General features: G+C 38.0%; 1 protein-coding gene across 6 annotated transcripts in view; it reads right to left on the bottom strand.

The window, feature by feature from the left end:
• Window positions 1-2011: 2011 nt before the first annotated feature.
• Window positions 2012-21572, bottom strand: part of LOC137284682 (G protein-activated inward rectifier potassium channel 3-like) — a 237058-nt gene continuing 217497 nt past the window's right edge. For all 6 annotated transcript variants that reach the window (XM_067816590.1, XM_067816592.1, XM_067816593.1 and 3 more), the window contains one exon: window positions 2012-7954. The gene's annotated coding sequence lies outside the window, so the exon portion shown is untranslated. The remainder of the gene's footprint in view (window positions 7955-21572) is intronic.

Below are 21572 nucleotides of genomic sequence, written 5' to 3'. Positions count from 1 at the left end.
TATTTTACTACCAGTAGAAAGTAATTTTGCTTTTGTAAGTAGGTGAAAACAAACTTAAATAGCATTCATCCTGAGACAGGGCGCCGCCATTTGCGAAAATCGTGAAGTCACGAGCTGAAGTCCGTTAGAATTTTGAGATTATGATTTGTTCTCATCAAGTCAAAAAATCAAAACTGCTTTGAATGGTAGTTATATATGCATTTGAATCATGGCCAAAAGGATTTTGCATGACACAACTTTTAACATAAGGACTTCTTCCAAGGAAGCAAGGTGGGGGTCGAAGTGACATTTATATTGCAAGCAATGTCATGCAAAATCCTATTGTCCATCAATAAAATACATATTTTACTACCAGTAGAAAGTAATTTTGCTTTTGTAAGTCGGTGAAAACAAACTTAAATAGCATTCATCGCAAGACAGGGCGCCGCCATTTTTGAAAATCATTGAATTAATTTTGAATTAATGAGATTATGGTTTGTTCTCATCAAGTTAGAAAATCAAAACTACATAAATATGTATGTGAATCATTACCAAAGGGAGTTTGCATGACACTACCTGTAACATAACCTAAGCGAGGTCGGGGTCGAAGTGAAATACTGCGCGATAAATGTCTTCACTTGCTAAATTTACTTGGTTTGTAACGTTCACTCACCAGTATGTAGACACTTGTCAATATACGTCATTATACTTGGTCTCCTAATCCTAATTACTTTATAATCATACTTGTATGAATTTTGAAACTTAATAAAAAGAAGCGATCTGCGAATGTATAACAGGAATGTAATATGTAGACATTTCATAGTTTGCCTATATGAATCAATTCGCACGCACGCCCTAGTGTATGTCGTCTGCATCATTACACCTCACGACGAAAACAATGATTCTGTTGAAAGTTACAACTTATTAAAAACAAAAATGCAAATATTAAAATTAAAGTTATAGCAGCAATGTCAGGCTATTACCTTGTTCGAGGAATGCATCTATCAATATCCACAAAAACAAGTGATATATAATTCATCTGCAGATTTCCCAAGTGATGTGTCTTTTAACAGTGTAATATACGAAAACGTGATGTATCGTTTCAGGTTTTTCACATTGCTGTATAGTTTCATTGGTTACCCAAGATAGCACACCCGGCAACTAATTGCAAACTGTTTGAGAGGCATTCTAGAAGTTGCTGAGATCTTGTCATCTTTAACTAATTGCAAAATGTGCGTCATTCTTTTTAAAAAGTTATTTAGTTAGCCAATAATGAGCAATCAATCAATGTATTGGCGGTTAATCCTTTGAAAGAAGGGTGTAGTTTTACATAGACACAGACACGACACGGTGTATTCAGTATAGATTAGTAAGTGAACATACATAAACACTACCTTTTGACAAATCCCCCATTTAAATCCCCATAAAACTAATTAATTAATCAGCGTGTTATCGGTTAATCCTTTAATCGGTCCAAAAGAAATGCCAAATGGGGGCCTTTGTCGGGTAATCTAAGTGGCGTTACCACTAATTATACCTGTTGTAAATTCATTAACTGAGCATCAAGTGAATGATGACAAATAACGTATAGGTTTATATCACCTAACATGGATTACAGCCTAGCGACACCAAGTGATTTTGACAGAATCGTCTATGAAAACAAGGGTTGTAACTCGAAAACTAGGCAAAGCAGGAGACAAAACTAAATGATAGTAGATTGTAAGAACATACAGCTTTCATTTTTCTCAGACCCGTGAAGGTCCCGGGGTAGAATAGGCCTTCAGCAACCCATGCTTGTCATAAAAGGCGACTATACTTGTCGTAAGAGGCGACTAACGGGATAGGGTGGTCAGGCTCGCTGACTTGGTTGACACGCCATCGGTTCCTAATTGAGCAGATCGATGCTCATGTTGTTTATCACTGGATTGTCTGATCCAGACTCGATTATTTACAGACCGTCGCCATATAGCTGGAATATTGCTAAGTGCGACGTAAAGCTAAACTCACTCTTAATCAAATGATGAACAACAACTTTGCTTCATAACAAACATTTTATTGAGGACCAAAATGTACAGATGATTTGCATAAACCACTCAATCTTTCCACTCAGAAAACTAACAACAATCTGTATGAAATGCCTGCATTCACTCACTCATTCACTCACTCACAGGTGTAAAATGATGGTCTTGCTGCACTGAAGCTTGCATATGATTATGTCCCATGGCCCCTACAACCTCTCACTAACCAGTGCTCAAGTCATGGGGAGAAACCCAGTATTCCCCTATCACAATATAAGTCTGTATCGCATATTGGTGCACCTCCCATCATACCATCCATTGTACTATAAAGTTGAAGTGATATGACAGTATTAGCTGTTCCTGAACTAATATCCTGTTATAATTAACACCTGGACCTATTTAATAATCATAGCTTGTTTGAATGACAATTCCCAAGACAGATATCCAATCAACTTACACTCTGTTGTGCTTGAAACAGGAGTGATATCTCCACTTCAAATACACCCCAATATAGGGTTGCAATGTTTCTCCCTTGTTCTAGTTTTCAGGCAACATCTTTTCAAGCAGAAATTTGTTTAGTTCAGTCTAAAGATTTGAACCCCAACCCCCCCCCCCCCCCCCCCCACAACCATGTCTTCTTTGTGACACCTTAACCACGTGTCTACCCCACTGCCCCCATTCACTGCCCTTGATCCAGCCCTGTTATAAACTAAGCAGACATTTTACACAAACTTCTTAAAATGCTGTTTCACATAACTGTTCTTTCATCTGCTGCCCAAAATAAGTGTGTCAAAGAAGCTCACAACAGGGTTGCAGGTCAGATAAACCAAGTGAGAGGCAGCACTTTTGTGCATTATTCACTGCAGAGAGTTCATATACAGATGATGCCTGCATTTGATCATACATAAAGATGAGTTAAGAGATTCAGGGCCCTATTTCACTAAGCATGCAGGAGCCTAAGGTCTTGTAACTATTGTCGTTGCATTCCTACTTCCTATTCTACAGTTTAAGAGGTACGAATGCTAAGGGAAATGTTATCTTAGGCTTACGAGGGCTTTGTGAAACGGGGCCCAGGTATGCAAACTGAAAAGGCTGCATCAGAGACCATGTAATATTTACCATATATCTCTGGCTATATCAAATAATTACATATAATGTTGTTATTTTCAGTGGTATCTGTTCGCAAAAAGTTTCCAAAGGTTATGGTGATGTCTAGCTTCTCCTGGCCCTGAACCTGACCTGACCCCGCCCTGCAGTCAATACTTGACCATTACGGTCACCAGCTTCCTCCAGACTCCATTCATAACTTGCAAATCGTGGAATGATAAGGATATATGTGGAATACATTCAATCTCATTCCTGGTTCTCTATTTCAGGCTTTTAATCAACCCCAGACTTATGAAACAGTTCCCCATAACTTGAGCATTCACAGTGCCTGAATATGCGATTTGTTCGATGAAATAATTCTCCATATATTGGCAACTCTCTGGCCAAGTGAGGTGAGCCTCGTGGTGTTTATATTAGCAGTGACAGTTTGGCCCCTATACATACATATGGTTTTTCATTATTGACATTTAGTTATAAAACTACAAGTATAAAATATTCGTCTGGAATCACAATTGTGTATATTACATTTTCGCATATAAACACACAGACTCTGTGATTGTTTTCTTTCATCGCTCGTCACAGAAACTGGGTATACGGAGGATTGGATTAGCCACACAAACATAGCAGAGTCACTTCCAGACACATCTAGCAGTCATGTATTGCTAGACATGTTTTTTATAACTTTGTTTATGAATGTGCCAACTCAGAATTAAAATATGAAAAATGAAAAGAATATTTTTACATTCCTTCAACAAGATAAAAGCAAATGTTAAAAACGCCCCTCACATACCATCAAAACTTCAGGCTAAAATTATAAGAGGATTTAACTAAAGAGGAATAAAAACCTTGGAAATTTCAAAACACATTGAATCCGTATGCTCACATTACCCCTATCTACTTCACATTTTGTTGACAGAAAAAAGCATTTGAAATGTATGTTTTTCGTCAGCCTTTAGACATTTTGATGCCATGAGACTGTAATCCCTGTTCCTGAAGCATTAGATTGATATAGACACATTTCTGTATGCACTACAGGGATAGGTATTTAAAGATGAAGGTTCCTAGTGCTACATACAAATATATATTTATTTGCTGATATTCCCCAAACAGTACACCCCACACTAAAAACTAGCAAAACAACAAATGTCCAGGGGCTAGATTTTCAAAGCTCTCTTTCGGGTAAGTTAATGTTAATGTATGGCACTTACGACTATCTGAAAAATAACAAAAAAACACTGCAGTCATTAAAAAAGCTTACAAATAATCTTTGGAATGGAAATAAAAGAACTGGAAATAAACTTGATATAAAATAAAAACCTTCAGAGTTTGTTATAAGCAAACATCCTTTTGTTTCGTGGCCTCAACAATGACACTTAACACTCATAACAAAGAGTCCCTGTATTTTGCAGTTTGAAATGTAACCAACTCATGTTTTCAGCAGTATGATCTCTGGGTCATACCCTACATACCTTTTGATTAGGATTATCCCATATGTCTATGTCTAATTAAACAGACACTTGTTTCAATCAAAAGTGTTACATATAACTATACAATAAAAAGGTTTCTGACAATCCTCCAAGTATTTGAATGCTTAAAAAATTTTGTGTATGCTTCTGGTAACTTTTCATGATTTTCAATGCTATAACAATGAGCTTATTTATAAAAATCAATTTTTTTTCTCAGATTTCTGAGACATAGACATCTGCTTTGGTTGACAAAACATAATGAATTTGACGTGACTTTGCTGTCCTTCTATGGCTAAACCTGAATAAACTGTATCACAGAAATCTATCGATGGCACACTCTCGCACACATGAATATGGTGGCTTGTATGTCACATAACATTATGCATTGTGCAAACTGATGAGTAGGCGTTTTGCTGGTGCTTGACATCATAGAAATTCTCTGTACAGGTTCGGAAAGCACCACAATCGGCCTTCGATTCTTCCATGTCATGGAATATGATTGATACAAAACCTGTCTTGCCTAGTCTAGTCTAGTTAACCTAAAATACACACACTGATCTGGCTAGTGTAAAAACCATAAAAAAATTAACATTTCTTTACTGTGGACATCCGGATGAGATTATTGTTGTTTGAGTGATCACACACACGCACAAAGTGAAATTAAACAGAGTTAAGAAACTTACACTTGCATGCAGATATGAAAATAACAGAACTTGTGATCACAGTTGTGAAGATAATAGTATATTCCATCATACAGGTGATATATAGAGAGCCACCTGATATACATATATTCATAGCACTTATAGTATATCACAAATCTCAGGTAAACATTAACAATTCAGACAGGGAATCTGGCAATCAAAAACTTTTAAAAGCTGTGGTTCATACAAAACTATAATTGATTATTTTTCAAATAACTGCTCATCTGTTAAATAAGAAGACTGAAACTATTAGTTTCCTGAATAAACTGCAAGGGAGCTGAACTATCATCCATACACATACATACTTAACTACCCAAAATTTCAAGGTACGGTGACTGTACTGTGATTAGAAGCTATATATGATCCAAAGATAACCTAAATATACTAAGATTTAGTTCATCAAGCGAAAAAAGGACAATTGTGACAAAAGTATGCCAATTCTAATATCAGTTATGTGTCCAATATAATCTGATCCATCATAAATTTAGAGTTGTTTCTTTCTCCTTATTCTAATCTCATAATCTAGTAATCTGAAATGAAAAACATAGATGGCAGATTCAATATTAGGCATATACAAAACAACCAAACCAAAACCAACATAAGTATAAATAAAATAATAATCCGTGATCTGAGTATTAAGCAAATAATAACACTTATGCAGAAAATAGCCTTGTGACTTGGTGAGGATGAGGAGTTATCTCCTCGTGTCTTGAGAGTTATCTCCCTTTGGTGAAATCTAGAGTGTTGCAAGAGCCTTGAAACAAAGGTGGACAATTCACAGGGAAACATTTCACAGAACAATTAATACATGTGCTCTTATGAAATCTGGAAGAATTTTAATCGTTTCCTGAAATATAAAATATATATATTTTACTATTGGTGAATTTAGGCACAAGTCTTAGCATCATGTCTGATTTCATGTTAAACACTTTGGCTGTTTGTGAATATGAACAAATAGAAAGATATTTTTTATAGGAATTCCTGGTATAAAGAGTAATTTACATGAGCAATGCAATTTCATTTTGAAAACATCAAGTTCACTTGAAACCATAGCAATATTGAAACTGGTTTGATGTCTACACTAATATTCCAAAATAGGTTATAAATCTTCTTACTTAGCACTAGACATAAGGCAATTTTGGCATTGATTTTTGTGGATTGACTTTGATGACCTGAATTTGTTCATTCTGATAAAAAAAAAAACACTCGAGAAAAACAGAAATGCCGATTCTTACCTTAAAACTGAAAAAAAAATAGTGTTTTCCAATGGGAGCTGAATGACGTGTACATATTCACTAACATACCCATGTTACTAATTTTGAAAAGTTAAAAAACCTAGAAATTAGCATAGGACATCCTGCTTTCCATATTGCTTAGCAATCCTCAAATTGAATGATGCTTTGCACCAAATATAAAGTGTCCTTCAACACATTGTAGACATCCGTTGATCTTGCCATCAATTTCGCTAGCAGCTCCATATACCGAACATCCATAGATTAGCAACCATTCTTCCACAAGGAGGGAACGTGGCATTGGGCATTTTGAAATTTCTCAAAGCTGACATGACGTGCATCTCACATGGCAATCGGAAAACAAGGGAGAGAACTCTGCAAGTTAGATCCAGTCAATCAGTTCTGTCAGCACTTAACATCCTAGAACCAGTATCCAGCAACACGGTATCGTGAAATGATTCCATTGCATGAACTTCCATCATGAAGAGACCATGTCTTTTATTCTTGAAGTTCTCTTTGAACGTTCCACATGTTTTCTCATAAAACCTAAGTGCAAACCCTCACTTGGAGTGTAGAGAATGCATTTCTGTTCAACAGTAAGTCAAGCCTCACAAGAGGACCAGATATGCACAGACTTATAGGAACAGGTCAACCCTCTTCTATCTATTCCCAACAGATGGTATGAAGAGGAGGACTTTATTTCCTAGTCTAAGGAAAGCCTGGGGCTGTCCTGACCAGTGAGAACAGTCTGGTGTCACTAGTCTGAGAAAAACTATCCTCTTTTGTCATTGAGTAACAAGACCAAGTATTTGTCCTTCTGAGGTTGTGTCAAGTTACGTCTTCAAGACTGAGACCAACTTGAAATCTGATATACTTAGGAATCTTTTCTTCAACTGTATTTAATGTTGAGAACTTCAATGCACAGGCACTCAGTGTAATTATGAAGATATTATTGTTGACAGCACCACTGGTCGCACAGCTTGCCAAATGGCATTGATTAACAAGTCCTGATGACCCCCAGATCTAACAAGCTTTGGGGACCATGACAACCTGAGGTTTAGTTTCAAGATTTAAGCTTCCATCTGTTGATTTGCTACATGCACTGAACAGATTAGTTGTTCCAGGTCATCTTGAGCCAGACATGAGTACAGTCCACTGCAACATCATCAGGTCCTAGCATAGCCATTCTTTTGCCACTGATCACACGCTACCAGAAGGATGGCCTACAGCATGACACCTCATGGTTCCACCACAGCCATTCTGTTTTAACTTCTCACAAAACAGTTTGGCCTCTGGCAAACAACTGCATGAAGTTCCAGCCATCCATTTCAACCGATCACAATAACCAAAGTCGGCCTCCAACAAAATTCTTGAGGTACCAGCACAGCCATTCTGTTTCCACTGATCAGCCAATATCAGCAGGACGGTCCACCTTTCTCATCTTAAGCTGCCTGAAATGAGAAAGATTCAAGTTCATAAGCACAGGAGTATTCTTACTCAGGACTAAGATAAAAAATATGCAATCCCATGAAAGAAGTATCATCTTTGATTACTTCTCCAACAAACTAGTAACATGTACCTGACAAGCAATGTGTCTTACAATTTGTCCCAACTGTCATAAGTGGTTCAGCTGTTTTCCCAATATGAAAATTTTAACAGTTTCAGGACCTTTTTGACAGACAGAAAGTATGAAATACATCCTCCAATATCTCCCAAGTTTTATGATCCCTAACTTATTCTGTTCAGTATAGTTAAATATTTGATTTCCTCTCTTGTCCATTTAGCAGAGTCAAGACTATTTTCTTCCAAGAACTTCCTGAAGGGAGAACATATGGCCGATGCTAATAAATATACTTCAACATACATAGTCAAACTATGTGGCACCCATAGGCAAAAGGTGTGTATATCTGCTCTAAACACTATAACAAGACACAGCTACATATGAGACCCAACAAGAACAGTTAAGTAGTTTTCAAGTAGGTTCCAGAACATCAAAGCCACCCCATAATATCTGTCACCATACTCAACCATGAGGATGAAGGAGTGAACCAAAAATACCCTCAACCTGCTAAAACGGAGATCTGACATCATCATTGGTTTGAGTGGAGTTAAATGATACATTGTTCATAGCGGCCATTTTGATTTCATGTGATAAAATTATCTCCATTCCATTGCAACTCTTAGTCATAAGAGCCAAACTAATTTTTCTTGGCTCACTTGAACATAGTTATCTTAGCGCTATGACTGTCTTAAACCTATATTGAAGAATGCAAGTTACAATTATTGTAGTGCTAAGATCACTTTGTCCAAGTGGACCATGTACAACATCTTTCCCACCTACGTCTTGTAAACTTAAAAGTTTCCTCAACTGAGTGAGTGAGTGAGTGAGTGAGTGGGGATTATTAAAGCCACTATGGACAGTATTTCAGTTACATCATGTGTGATAATGAAGCATACGACTTTATAAATAACAACATTTTACATACCGCATAGAGCAAAGTTTCAGGGTAGACGTTTGCCCAGTATGAAATTTAAAGTGACTATAACCACGTAAGAAGTACAAATTGTGAAACAACAGGCATGGATATGGTGCTATAAAACCTAAATTAATGAAGGATGAAGCAGAATTCAACCCACAATATAGATTCCTGGTGTTACCAACGGGCACTTCTCTGCACACAAGATGACCTTGACCCCATTTTATTTTCAAAGGAAGTCAAAGTTTATTTAGACATTTCCATGTTTCTCTCAAATGTATCAATGGGACCATACAATAAGAAACATATCATATGGTTCCTGGTATGAGATACACCAACGTAATGAAACTGCCACTGTGTCAGTACACCAGCTGATATTTATTGACCTATTTTGTATATGATGATGTAACATTATGAACACATTCACACGTAACAGTTGTTGTCTGCTATAATATTTGCATTCATGCAGTCATAGTTTGTGATGTCAGGATGAGAGAGAGATGTCAATACCTGGAACACGTCTCTAGGTGCTGGATACTTGCACTTGAAATATGCACCAAATCCTGAAGAATTAAAACTTCATGGAAGATGGGCAAATGCCATTATCATGCTGAGTGAGTGATTGAGTCTGAAATTTAATAGCACATCTCATGCACATAATTGTACCTACTATAATATGCAAGTCTAGTTTAATCCACTTTTAGCAATGGGCTTCACACATTGCATTCACGAGGGAGTCAAACCTGGGTCTTCACCATGACGAGCAAACACTTAAACCAACAGGCTACCCTACCCTTCCATCTACTATAATGAGGATTGGATTGTCAAAATGGCAGCTAAATATGAATCATCAAAACTGGAAGCGATCATACTTTCAGCATCGTCATGCTCCTGCTCAACAACACACTGCTGTGATTAGAACAGTAAGATCAAAGATTGATTCAACGACATGACAGTGATATGTGTATTGAACTATGTGTACATCTATGTTAGTGGGCTGGGGTGGATGTATGGATGAACAGAAAGGTGATACATGAAATCTTTGAAGGTCATTCAGAAGTGGAATGCATAAGAAAAGCAAGATTTATGGATGTCAACTTCTTTGTTGTGAATAACATGACATTTTGGAGTCTATGCTTGCTCCTTCATGAAGGATGATAGCTCCACCTGATGAAGGAGCAAGCACACATAAATCTTGCTTTTCTTAGGTGGACATATGAAATACAGACATGACATGTATCTTCATATCTCCATGATTTTCCCCAATGAAAACAACCAAAACAGTGTTAACAAAACAACATGCATCAAGAGTATGGAAGACAAATGGGTGAAATTCAGTTCCCAGCCAGGCTTTTCTGTGTGCACCTTAAGCAACTACACAAAGACGCATGAAAGTCAATTAGCCATTATGACTGCCCCACTAACACTTCACTAATGTGAATATCTGATGAAAGAGGTGTTTCAGTCCAAAACCTGTGCTTATCCTCTACAGAGATACATCTACAAATATCATCATTCAAGATGTACGAGGCAGCAAGAGATAACACAACATCCTTTCTACAGAAGTCAAGAAAATTTGCTGAAGGAATACCAAGATCCTCCATAAGATAGCGTAAAGTGATGCTTATGCATATCATAGTCATAAGCGTAAGCAAAATGTGTCATGGTTCAACAGTTGAGGAGGCAAAAGAAAGTCACAGTTTAGATAAATGAAGAATTGAGGGAACTTTACTATGTTTCAATTAGAACAAACAAATTCATGGAGGCCCAGTGGTGCCCTAATACCTAGCCTAAAGGAGAGACCTTGGTTTCCTAACTCAGTATGGGCCAAGGCTCTTGGTCACATGTCCGGGATTTATTCAGTTAACATAAGCAGTCTTATAAATATAACAAAGTCCTTCTTTTTTTAACAAAAATATCACAGCAGCATCGGTTATCAAGCAATTGCAAATACAGTAATGTTCGGTCATGACACATTTCAAGAGACCACTAATTTTAGTTCATTGTAATTATTCAACATGCCCATTTTGACAACAATAAATATTGAGTGCCAAGGAAGCTTAAACATTTCCTTATATACCTCAGTTGTTACAAACTTGTTCACTACAGACATTTCCTGTGTTCTTTGTCTAACAAAACACACAGCAATATTCCAGCAATACTGAAGTGGTCTTAATAACAAGAGTCAAGACCAGACAATGCGAAAATCAAAATCATGAGCATGTCAGCAAGTAAGAAAGTCTGACCACCCAATCTGTTGAGTCACCTCTTACACCAAGCATGACTTGCTGAAGACCAATTCTACCATGACTTCAGTAAATGCTAATAAAAGTCATTCAGAGGTGTATAATCATTTTATATACCTCATATTTTCCAACACAGTATGTTTATCTCCTAACTGTCACATAGCCGTGGATTGCTGCTTGCTGAATCCGTATCATATTTTCATTATATACCTCTGATTTTCATACCCGGTATGTTTATCTCCTGTCACATGGCCGTGGATTGCTGCTTGCTAAATCCATATAATACTTTCATTATATACCTCTGATTTTCATACACAGTATGTTTATCTCCTGTCACATGGCTGTGGATTGCTGCTTTCTAAATCAGTATCATACTTTCATTATATACCTCTGATTTTCATACACAGTATGTTTATCTCCTGTCACATGGCCGTGGATTGCTGCTTTCTAAATCAGTATCATACTTTCATTATATACCTCTGATTTTCATACACAGTATGTTTATCCTCTATTTCTTCATCGCATCTTCATGTGATTAGTCAATGTATTCATGTGAAGCAGTATCTCAGTACAGACTGATACTGATGGTATACCTTCACGACACCTGACATTTAGCAATGCTAATGGTACAGGACAATGCAGACAGGATTAACTATAAGAAAGCAACTATAACATCTGGCTGTTTGATAGGGCAATTAACTGACCATAGACTAGACATTGTCATGGTATGACTACAAGCAAGTTAACCTTTAATAATAAGTGCTTTTCTGGGCAAAGGCTGTCATGATTTTGATTCAATGAGGGAAGCAATAGAATCCAATTAAATATATTGGAAGAAAAAAGAGCTCAGTTAAGACCAGCTGATTCAATCATTCTGACCATGAAGGATAATTATCAAGAATGAAGATCTGGTGGACATTTAAGCTTAACATTTTATGTCTGTTTCACTCACCGTTCCTTGCTGAGTTCCAAAGACATTAGATATAAAGGAAAGGTAGATACGTGTGTACTTCACATGTAGGTTACAAGTCAGTAATACCCATATTTACCTTGATCTTATGGAAAGTTATATGTGTAAAACCAACCAGTGAAATTGCAGGTGTAATGGCCGACACATCAAGGAAAGGTAACTCTTGTATGTCTGTTTCCTGGGGCAGGTTCAGCTCCTGTTTTCTTGCTCAATATTGGCATTATCTCCTATGATTAACTGACCTGTTTTCCATGACAAAAAATCAATAATTCTGAAACAAATTTAAGCACTGATCTTCAAGCTTTTCATAAACAGACTGTATAGGCCATCAGAATTCTAATACCAATCAATGCCAGTCTTTCCGAAATAATGTCAAGATCTCATTATCGACTGTTTCCTTCCCTGGTTTGCTAACAATATTACTGATATATTAAAGGACAAAGTGTTCAATTATTGTAATAAAACACTATGAAAAGGAACACAGATGCTCACTTAATCTGAAACTGCAGTAATTAAGATTTGCCAACTAATATCAGAGATGACAAACATAGGATATATTGGTATATTTGTCTAATGGTCTGTATGTCAGACTACTTTCTGATGTTCATCAGCTGGCAACCTGCCAATCTGGCAGCTTCAGTTTTGAAGAGGGAGCAAACAGATGAGGAGGAGGGGAAGAGGAGGGGGCAAGGAGGAGGTACCCCCTGGTCTGGTGAGGTGCTATTTTGGTCCTCATCTTACACACTTTACACACAATTTGACTTTTGTCTTGAAGAGTAAGTCAAGATCAAAGCACTGGGTTACATGGTGCATGTAAGTCTCAAGTTCCTACATCCAGACACAACAGTTTAAAAAGAGATTCCCCGGTCCTCAAATTTACAAAATAAACACTCTATGAATACAAATCCCCCCCAAGAGAGTCAAGAAATGCAAGCACTCAAAACTGAGGAAGTTCCATAGCCGAGAACAATGTAGTCCAGTACTTAACTCAGAATCATTTCATGTGTTATGACAGAAGGGGATTTGTAACACCTCTCTCGTCTAAACATGCCTGCTTTATACCATCCTATCACACACATTCACTTCCAGGTATCCCTGTCTTTGGCAAACATCTCATCATATATCTGTGGAAGTGCTTCATGAAAAACTGTGACATAGCTGAATTTCCGGTGTAAGCAGAGTCCAGCCATCACGTGTGTAGGCGTGTGTTTATTTAATATGTTATCGATACTAGATCATACATGTCAATATCCAGCTTTAATGTCAACAACCAAGCTTTTATGTCAATATCAAAGCTTTTATGTCCATCAATAATAACAAAACTGAACCAGAGAACTCCATAATGATGGAGACATGTTTTTATGTACCAACCCTGCCTCTTTCAAATTTTTCTAAGACATTGAAAATCTACTGATTCGAGGACTTTCCCTGTATTAACCCATGTCATGGTTAGATATTATTTCTCAGCAATTATGAATAATGACTTGTAGGCATTATTCTTATAAAATGGATTCTGAATTTCTGTGTCAGAATAAGTGCAAGAATAGCCTGACACCACCATAATGGTGTACAGTGAAAAATTAAATATGATATTTTTATACACGTGCAACAAAACCCAGAAAGAGTTGATGTTGAGTAAACAAAGTGATTGAATCTATGGACATTACCAAACGTATCTGTCTCAAGTTAAATGACAAACCTGTTATTTGCATGTATCATTAATGAATTGATGTGAAACAAATAAACCTCAACACACAAGCCTTGCTGTTGACAATCAGAACATTTACCCATAATTCACTCTGATTACTGTATCACAATCGTAAACTTGTCCAATTTGCTTGGTGTAATTTGACAGACATACATAATGATTAAACACTCCGTGAGACACCATGTGGTGATCGTAAGTCAATCCAACTGACCACATGATGCGTGTGACAGTGGACAAACAAGTAAAGGTCAGCATGAAGGAGTTGTCCGACTGATGTGATTACAATGTCAATACTACATCCAGAAGGTTCTCCATGATGTCTGCAACTACTATCACAGTACTGCCCACTTCCAACATAACACACGTCAAGAGGCAATAAAACTTTCAGGACAGCACACCAATGAAACTGTTACAGAAATGTAGAATGCAGTGAATACAGAAAATTAACATAATCAATCTGGAACATCAAGATGAAGAAATTTGATAGATTACCAATAAACTATCTGAAAAATGACTACAAAGATTTGAAAGGAGTCAGCAAGTAACCTTCCCAAATGTCTCTTCAAGCCTTTTATTCCAAGTCTTCAGGACTAGCTTGAGAGTTTGTCAAGGAGGGTAGAAGACTTCAGCAGACTTTACATGTGGGATACTGAAGCTGGGATATCTGTACACTGTTTATCTCAATTACCTCGAATCTTTCCCCAAACATCCTCCTCCCTCCATCTTCAGAACAGAGAGCTAGAGGTACTGACAGAGACCCATTAAGTTCTACTTACTCATCAATTTACCAGCAAATACTATGATGGAAGGGAAGTGAAACCTACAAGCTATTTCACAAAGACGGACACAGACATAAAATCGACACAGACTCTAAATTAGTCTTTCTCTTCAGATTCCTTTACCGTGTCTCCACACTGATGTTTTGCTCACCGCTGGGGCAAGACATTGAGCAATCTCACGATGTATCTATGACGTCAGTGTGAACTATTGAAGTAAACATTTCCTATCCTACCAACCTGGCAAATACACGCAGGGTCTGGATCAGGAAATTGCCCAGTACTTGTTTGAGGAAGACATTTTGGATCATGTTAACCCAGCTTCAAAACAATTACCGAGAGCCAATAACAACACATTTCCAGATTCTAACTGGGATGAAGTTGAAACCCTACAAAATCTAATTTTCAGTCTGGCGTTAAAAATTGATAGTTTTGTAATAAACAATCAATTTCAGGTCAACATCTTATATGAGGAGTCCAAAGTGTTAAAACATAATAGCTGTGTAAAAAAGTGGGAAAATGTTTCATAAGTGTCAGACAGAACAATGAAGTTTGCTGTTCCTTAGAACAACTTCTGAACTGTACACGCAAGGGATCAGACAATGTAGTTTCCGAAGTGTTAAAGTTGGCTTCACCTGCAAATCTATCTGTGCTTAAGACAGCAACAATGAGTTTATAACCATGCATGGAATCAAACCCAGTCTTCACCATGGTAAGAGAACACTGTAGCCACAAGGCCACCCCATCATCCAGAAAGACAATTACCACACACGACACAACATGCGTCAATGTTTTTCAGAATACTCATAAATCAAAATTGATAACATCAATTAATAATATAATGTCTCTTTAGCTGGTTGAAAACACGATCCTTGTCCTGTTTCATATTGTGCCTGGCAATCTGATGATATTTCAAAACATGTTAAATCACCTAACTACTCAAAGGTCGCTTTAAAGAAGCCAAGAATAGCCAAGTAATCATTTTCTCTTAACTGACTCTCTGTTTCCAGACATGTTATACCACACAAATCTTCCTCTGAAAACAATAAATTATTACTTTCTTCAATGTACATGACATGCCGGGCTGTCAACAAAATCAGATCATTCAAACAATGACTGACACAACTGTCACTTGATCCAAACAGCTTGATGCAGAGGTTTGGAAATGACTGGAAGCGTGAGTGGAAGTGAGTGAGTTAGTGAGTATGGTTTTGTGTCACTTTTAGCAATATTACAGTAATATCACAGTCAACCACACCATGGGCTCTGTCCTATGAACTGTGTGAAAGCTTGGAATCAAACTCTGTCATCATCATGATAGAAAGATCTTACTCATGTACATGGTGCTGAGGACAATGAGGAAATGTAAGTTTGGTTTTACACTGCATTTAGCAATATTCCAGCAATATCACAGCAGGGGACAGAAAAAAATTGTCCACTCCATTGAGTGAGTTAGTTTAGTTTTACGACACACTCACCAATGTTCCAGCTATATGGCGGCGGTCTGTAAATAATCGAGTCTGGACCAGACAATCCAGTGATCAACAACATGAGCTTCAATCTGCACAATTGGGAACTGATGACATGTGTCAACCAAGTCAGCGAGCCTGACCACTCAATCCCATTAGTCGCCTCTTACGACAAGCATGGTCGCCTTTTATGGCAAGCATGGGTTGCTGAAGGCCTATGCTATCCCGGGACCTTCACGGGTCCTACAAGAAAGAGGAAGGTTGGGTATATAACAGTCTTAGGCAGCACAGCTTGCTCTACGTGCTCATGACAGGAACTATCTTTCATTGGAATCACAGATTTCTATTATTCCAAACATCCATTATCCTCATATTCCTATTGTCCTTGATCTGTCTGTGGCCCCTGCACATGGTGATGCCATTTGCATTTTCTTCCCAAATAGAACATTTCACCCTGGATGCATTTGAAGCAGTGGAAAAGTGGTGTCAAATACAACATTTCACCCTGGATGCATTTGAAGCAGTGCAAAAGTGGTGTCTAAGCATTACCACTTCTTCCCCATCATCGAAGAAATGGAGGATATTATATTAGTGCCTATGTCACACTATGTTTATGACATGAGTGCCTGAATGTGGGTATTTTCCTAGGGCTTCATGTGAAAGATATGGACCCCAATATATGACACTTCTTCCATATATATGCGTTGGGTGAGGAGTAGCATTCATCCACAAAAGTGTTGATATGATGAACGATGAGCTAGCTGCCTGTGTAACACACCTACTCTGGTCAACAGAGGACATGATGCTGTACTACATCCAGATATTGATCAGATCTGTGAGGCAAGACGAGATAAAATAACCTGGATGCCTGGGGATCTGTAATGTGGACATTATGGAAGCATGTGCAGGAACCTGAAACTAGGGAGCTTCTGACACCTGAGGGTGGAGAGGTTCTGACATATAAAACCAAAGAGATTTTAACACCTAAGATTAAACAAGGTCTGAAATCTGAGTTTGTTCAGACCGCTTGGACTGAACATGTTGTGATAGTTTTAGACACCCAAGATCTGATTTTTGAGAGTGTGGAGGTTTGGACGCTTAAAGCTAAACATATCTGGACACTAGAGACTTTGGGGGTTCTCACAGCCAAGTCTGGGTATGTTCAGGCAGCTAAAGCTTAACAAGTTATGACACTTGAGACTGAGAATGTTCAGACACTTCTGACTACAGAGGTTAAGACACTTCTGACCAAACTGAGGACCCCATGATATTGGTTAACTTCTGACACCTGAGACAGGAGAAGTACCTGGGAGTGGGTAAGTTTTGACACCTGTGACGGGGGAAGTTCTGAGACTGGGTAAGTTCTGACCCCTTTGACTGGGTAAGTTCCGACACTTGAGATAGGGAAGTTCTGACACCTGGGACTGATGAGGTCCAGAAACCTGAGAGTGAGTAGTAGACAGAGGACTGTAGAAGACATACTTCATGACACACAAAGTCACTACTTCACCAACAGTTTCAAAGTACAAGTGAACCCAGTAACCAACAACAAGAACATTGCGGCCTATCAAGGAAACGTTTCCTGTTCAATGGTCTGATATATTATCATAATGATATAAACATACAACATCCATCAGCTTCTTCAAGTTCAGCTGGTCCAGCAGAGCTGATGCAACATGCTTGGCTAGACGAGTGCTAGGTCATACATCCCCTGTTCATACTTACCACACATTTAATCAGTCTGGTGTAACCTGCACTACTAGCAGTACTATCATCCATTGGGAAGTTATCGTTAAGCATCTTTATCTTGGAAATATCAATCCACCTTCTTCATTTATCAGTATTTGGACTGGCAAAATTGATTTATAAAACCACACTGCTATTCCAATATTGAAAACATCACTGATGAATTCTAGTAACGCTGTAAACTCTTGAAAATAAAAAGTCAGGAAATAATGATTTTCATTGAATTCAGTGGATCATCATGACCTTTGACATTACCAGTTGTCAAAAACTGGGATTATCTGTTAATAAATACCATGAGATGACAGTCTATCACATTTCCAATTCAAAGCAAGTCCAGGGAACGTAAGAATCCATTTGTGAGTTGAAATATCGATCTTCCATCAACAGCAATGAATTCATGGGCAAATGTGTGGAATGCATAACAGTGTGTGTGTGATAGGGTATGTCCAATCGTCATGTTGTTTTATAACTGTGATATCCTGATAACACATCACACATATTACCTGAGTAATAGACTAACTAGTTTCTGAAATGAACAGATTTTACAGAAAAAATAACAAATAAATAAAAAAAACACATTCAGAAAAAATAATAATAAAATATATTGAAACTGAGCCCAGGGACTTTCTTCATTTTCAGAAACTGAAATCTATTTTGCGACATATTCTAGACTTGCCAGGATGTTCTCAGATATATACTACCGACAAAAAATAGGGGAACTGATGAACTGAACTACATCAATTTTGGGCGTGAAGTTCAATATATGGTGTGTCCACCATGTTGGGAAACACATTCACGACACCTTGATGGTATGCTGTTGATTAATTTCCAGATGGTTGCCCGTTGTATTGCCCACCATTCCTCCTGAAAAGCTGCCCCAAGCTGGGCCAGGTTGACGGCTGTGGGGTACCTGGCATACGCCCTTCGACCAAGAATGTCCCATAGATGTTCAAATGGGGACAGGTCTGGCAACTTAGAGTGCCAGCCCAATGTCTTGTATGCCCTCTCACTGGAGATAAACAGTGATAATTTTGACCCAATGTGATCTGGCATTATGATCTTGGAATTCAAAATTCCTGTCGATGATTCTAGCCGGTGGAGCCACAACAGGGCGCAAAGTTTGGTCAACGTATCACTGACAGGTCGAGGATCCATTAACAATGACCAGCTCTGATCACCTGTCATGTGTAACAACACCCCACCCCATGACACTACCACCCCCATATAGATCATGGTCAGTAATAATTGCCACTTTGGCATACTGCTCACCACTTGGTGCCGGCAAATTTTTCTGCCATCTGTGAATCTGAGGCAAAATCTTGACTCATCTGAGAACATGGTGTAATGACAATGTCGCAAAGCCTGTCCCCAATGCTGCCTAGCCCATGCCAATCTTTGGTTCCTATGGTTGAGTGCGAAATTCGTCGTTCAGTGAGTGTATGGAATTCCCTATTGATGGCAGTTGCTGAATTGAACCTATTGCGTCAGGCCATTAATGTAATGAGACGATCCTGTTGTGGTATCATTGATTTTGGTCTACCACGCCCAAGTCTCATACTTGTCCCACAGGCGTGAAATGACACATTTTGATTTAACCAACATTCAGGCAACTTGACTCAATGTTGTCTTCCCCCAACTCTATCATCCCCACAGTTCTCCATTTTGTTTGTTCATACTGCCTCAGAGTCATTTTTCAGCATGTCAGCTCTATTGAATTAGTGATTGTGAGTTCTCCAATACATCTACAGAGGTTAACTTCTGTGTGCACGCATCACGTGCTGGTAATGCATCGTGTGGAACATCATTGTCATTGGATGCTGCATTTGGGTGCAACGTTACGGTAATGCACCCTTTCACCTCAATGTTTGCTGCATTCAATTTCTTAGATCCCTATTTTTAGTCAATAGTATATTTGTTTCAGGGTCTGTATGATGGTTGCCTTGTCCAATCTTCCAGGTAGCCATCATAGAGCTGGACAAAAATTGAGTGTGGTTGAGAGGTCCAGGCTTTGGGGTACTTAGCTGCCTCATGTACAAGGGCTGGAAGCCAAGAATAATGCCAAGTTTTTTATTCTTAATATTTTGTCCACGTCTATGGCCTAGCAGGATTGAGTATCTACCCTGGGTGTGAAAGGTCGAAGGCTCTGTATCACCATAATATATCTATAGATGGTATCAGCTGTACCAATCAGGTCGTCAAACTCAGTGACAGTTATGTAGATCACAACTTGTGTTGTTGATCACTTGATTATGATATCCAGACTTGAATATTTACAAGCATACAAGTATTTCCATACAGCTGGATTTTTGTGCTGAATTCACATTAAACACCATCTGTTGTTACCCTGCCTGGCATGGAACATTGAGGGGACATTTTAATAAAGACTGGTAAGTTTTTCATACTGATGTTCAACTGACAGATTTGAACTTGACACATACACCCAAATACATGTACGCAAGCACACACATATGCATGGATGCCCACATGCAAGTGCGCACACATGCATGGGTGGCCATGTGCACAAACATACTCAAACATGCATGGACGGACACCTGTCCACATGCATTATTACACAAGCTGAAAGATCAATGCAAGTTCACACAGCAACCAGAAGCAGCAGCTTTTGGGCCTACTGATTCCTTCATAACAACAAAAGACCCTTACAAAGCAAAATATGTTGAAAAGATGTAATCAGTTTCCTGATGAGAGATATGAAAACCACTATGTTGGATTTAATGGACATAAACCACAGGGGAAAAAACTACTTGACACAAACTAATCTCATCTGGGAAATGTTTTCTTAGAATTAGGTCTGTTATTAATTTGGAGGCTGTAGGAGAGAATTATCATTACAAGGCTGAATCAATGGCATCGGTGACAAATTAGCATCATCAAATCTAACCATCTAATGCAAGAACTCCACCACAGAAGGGTGTAATGCATTGAAAACAGAATGATATATTAAGAAAATCAAAACCAATCCTGAATAGAGATTCTGGTTTCCATAGCAACTTCAGCCTGAGCACTGCACACCCAGTTTTATACAATGAGTAGTATTGTTAAATACCCAGCCTATCCTATCAAAATGTCATTAGCTAATTTGGTGTAACATAAGTACTTAAAACTAGATTCAGAAGCAGAATCATGGACATCTATAAGACTAAAATACATGGGAAAGTATACCAGAAACAAGTGCCTACACAAAATGTCATCACTCTTAACTCCATCACCAAAAATAGAATAGAGAGCTGAAAAAAGGGTAAAGATAGTGATTAACTCAATATCAATTTCAACATCAAATACTACACTTTCATAGAGTGTGAGTAAATGAAACATTAATACTGTAATTTCCTGAAAAAAGGTTTAACTTGGACAATATAGTTTTCTTTCTAACCATTCAAATTTTCCTAAACGACCTAAAAATATTCCTTGACTTGAACAACAATAAATTTACACTTCTGATCTTGTTTAATGGGTAAGGTTTCGTCACCTTTATCTTATTCATCGTAACTTGTTATGTCAGTTAAAGAAGAAAAGCCTGAAGTGATAGTGTTGGACATTTTACACTTTGGATACTCGTTCTTGAAATCCTTGAAACGTAATCAGGGTGATTCTGTCATTTGAACCAATTGGCATCGAGAAAATAAGCATGTTTTAAGGATGGACAACCTGTTTTA

Source organism: Haliotis asinina, chromosome 5 (assembly GCF_037392515.1).
Source record: "Haliotis asinina isolate JCU_RB_2024 chromosome 5, JCU_Hal_asi_v2, whole genome shotgun sequence".
NCBI classification, from domain to species: Eukaryota; Metazoa; Mollusca; class Gastropoda; order Lepetellida; family Haliotidae; genus Haliotis; species Haliotis asinina.
This window is presented reverse-complemented; position numbering and strand designations above follow the sequence as displayed.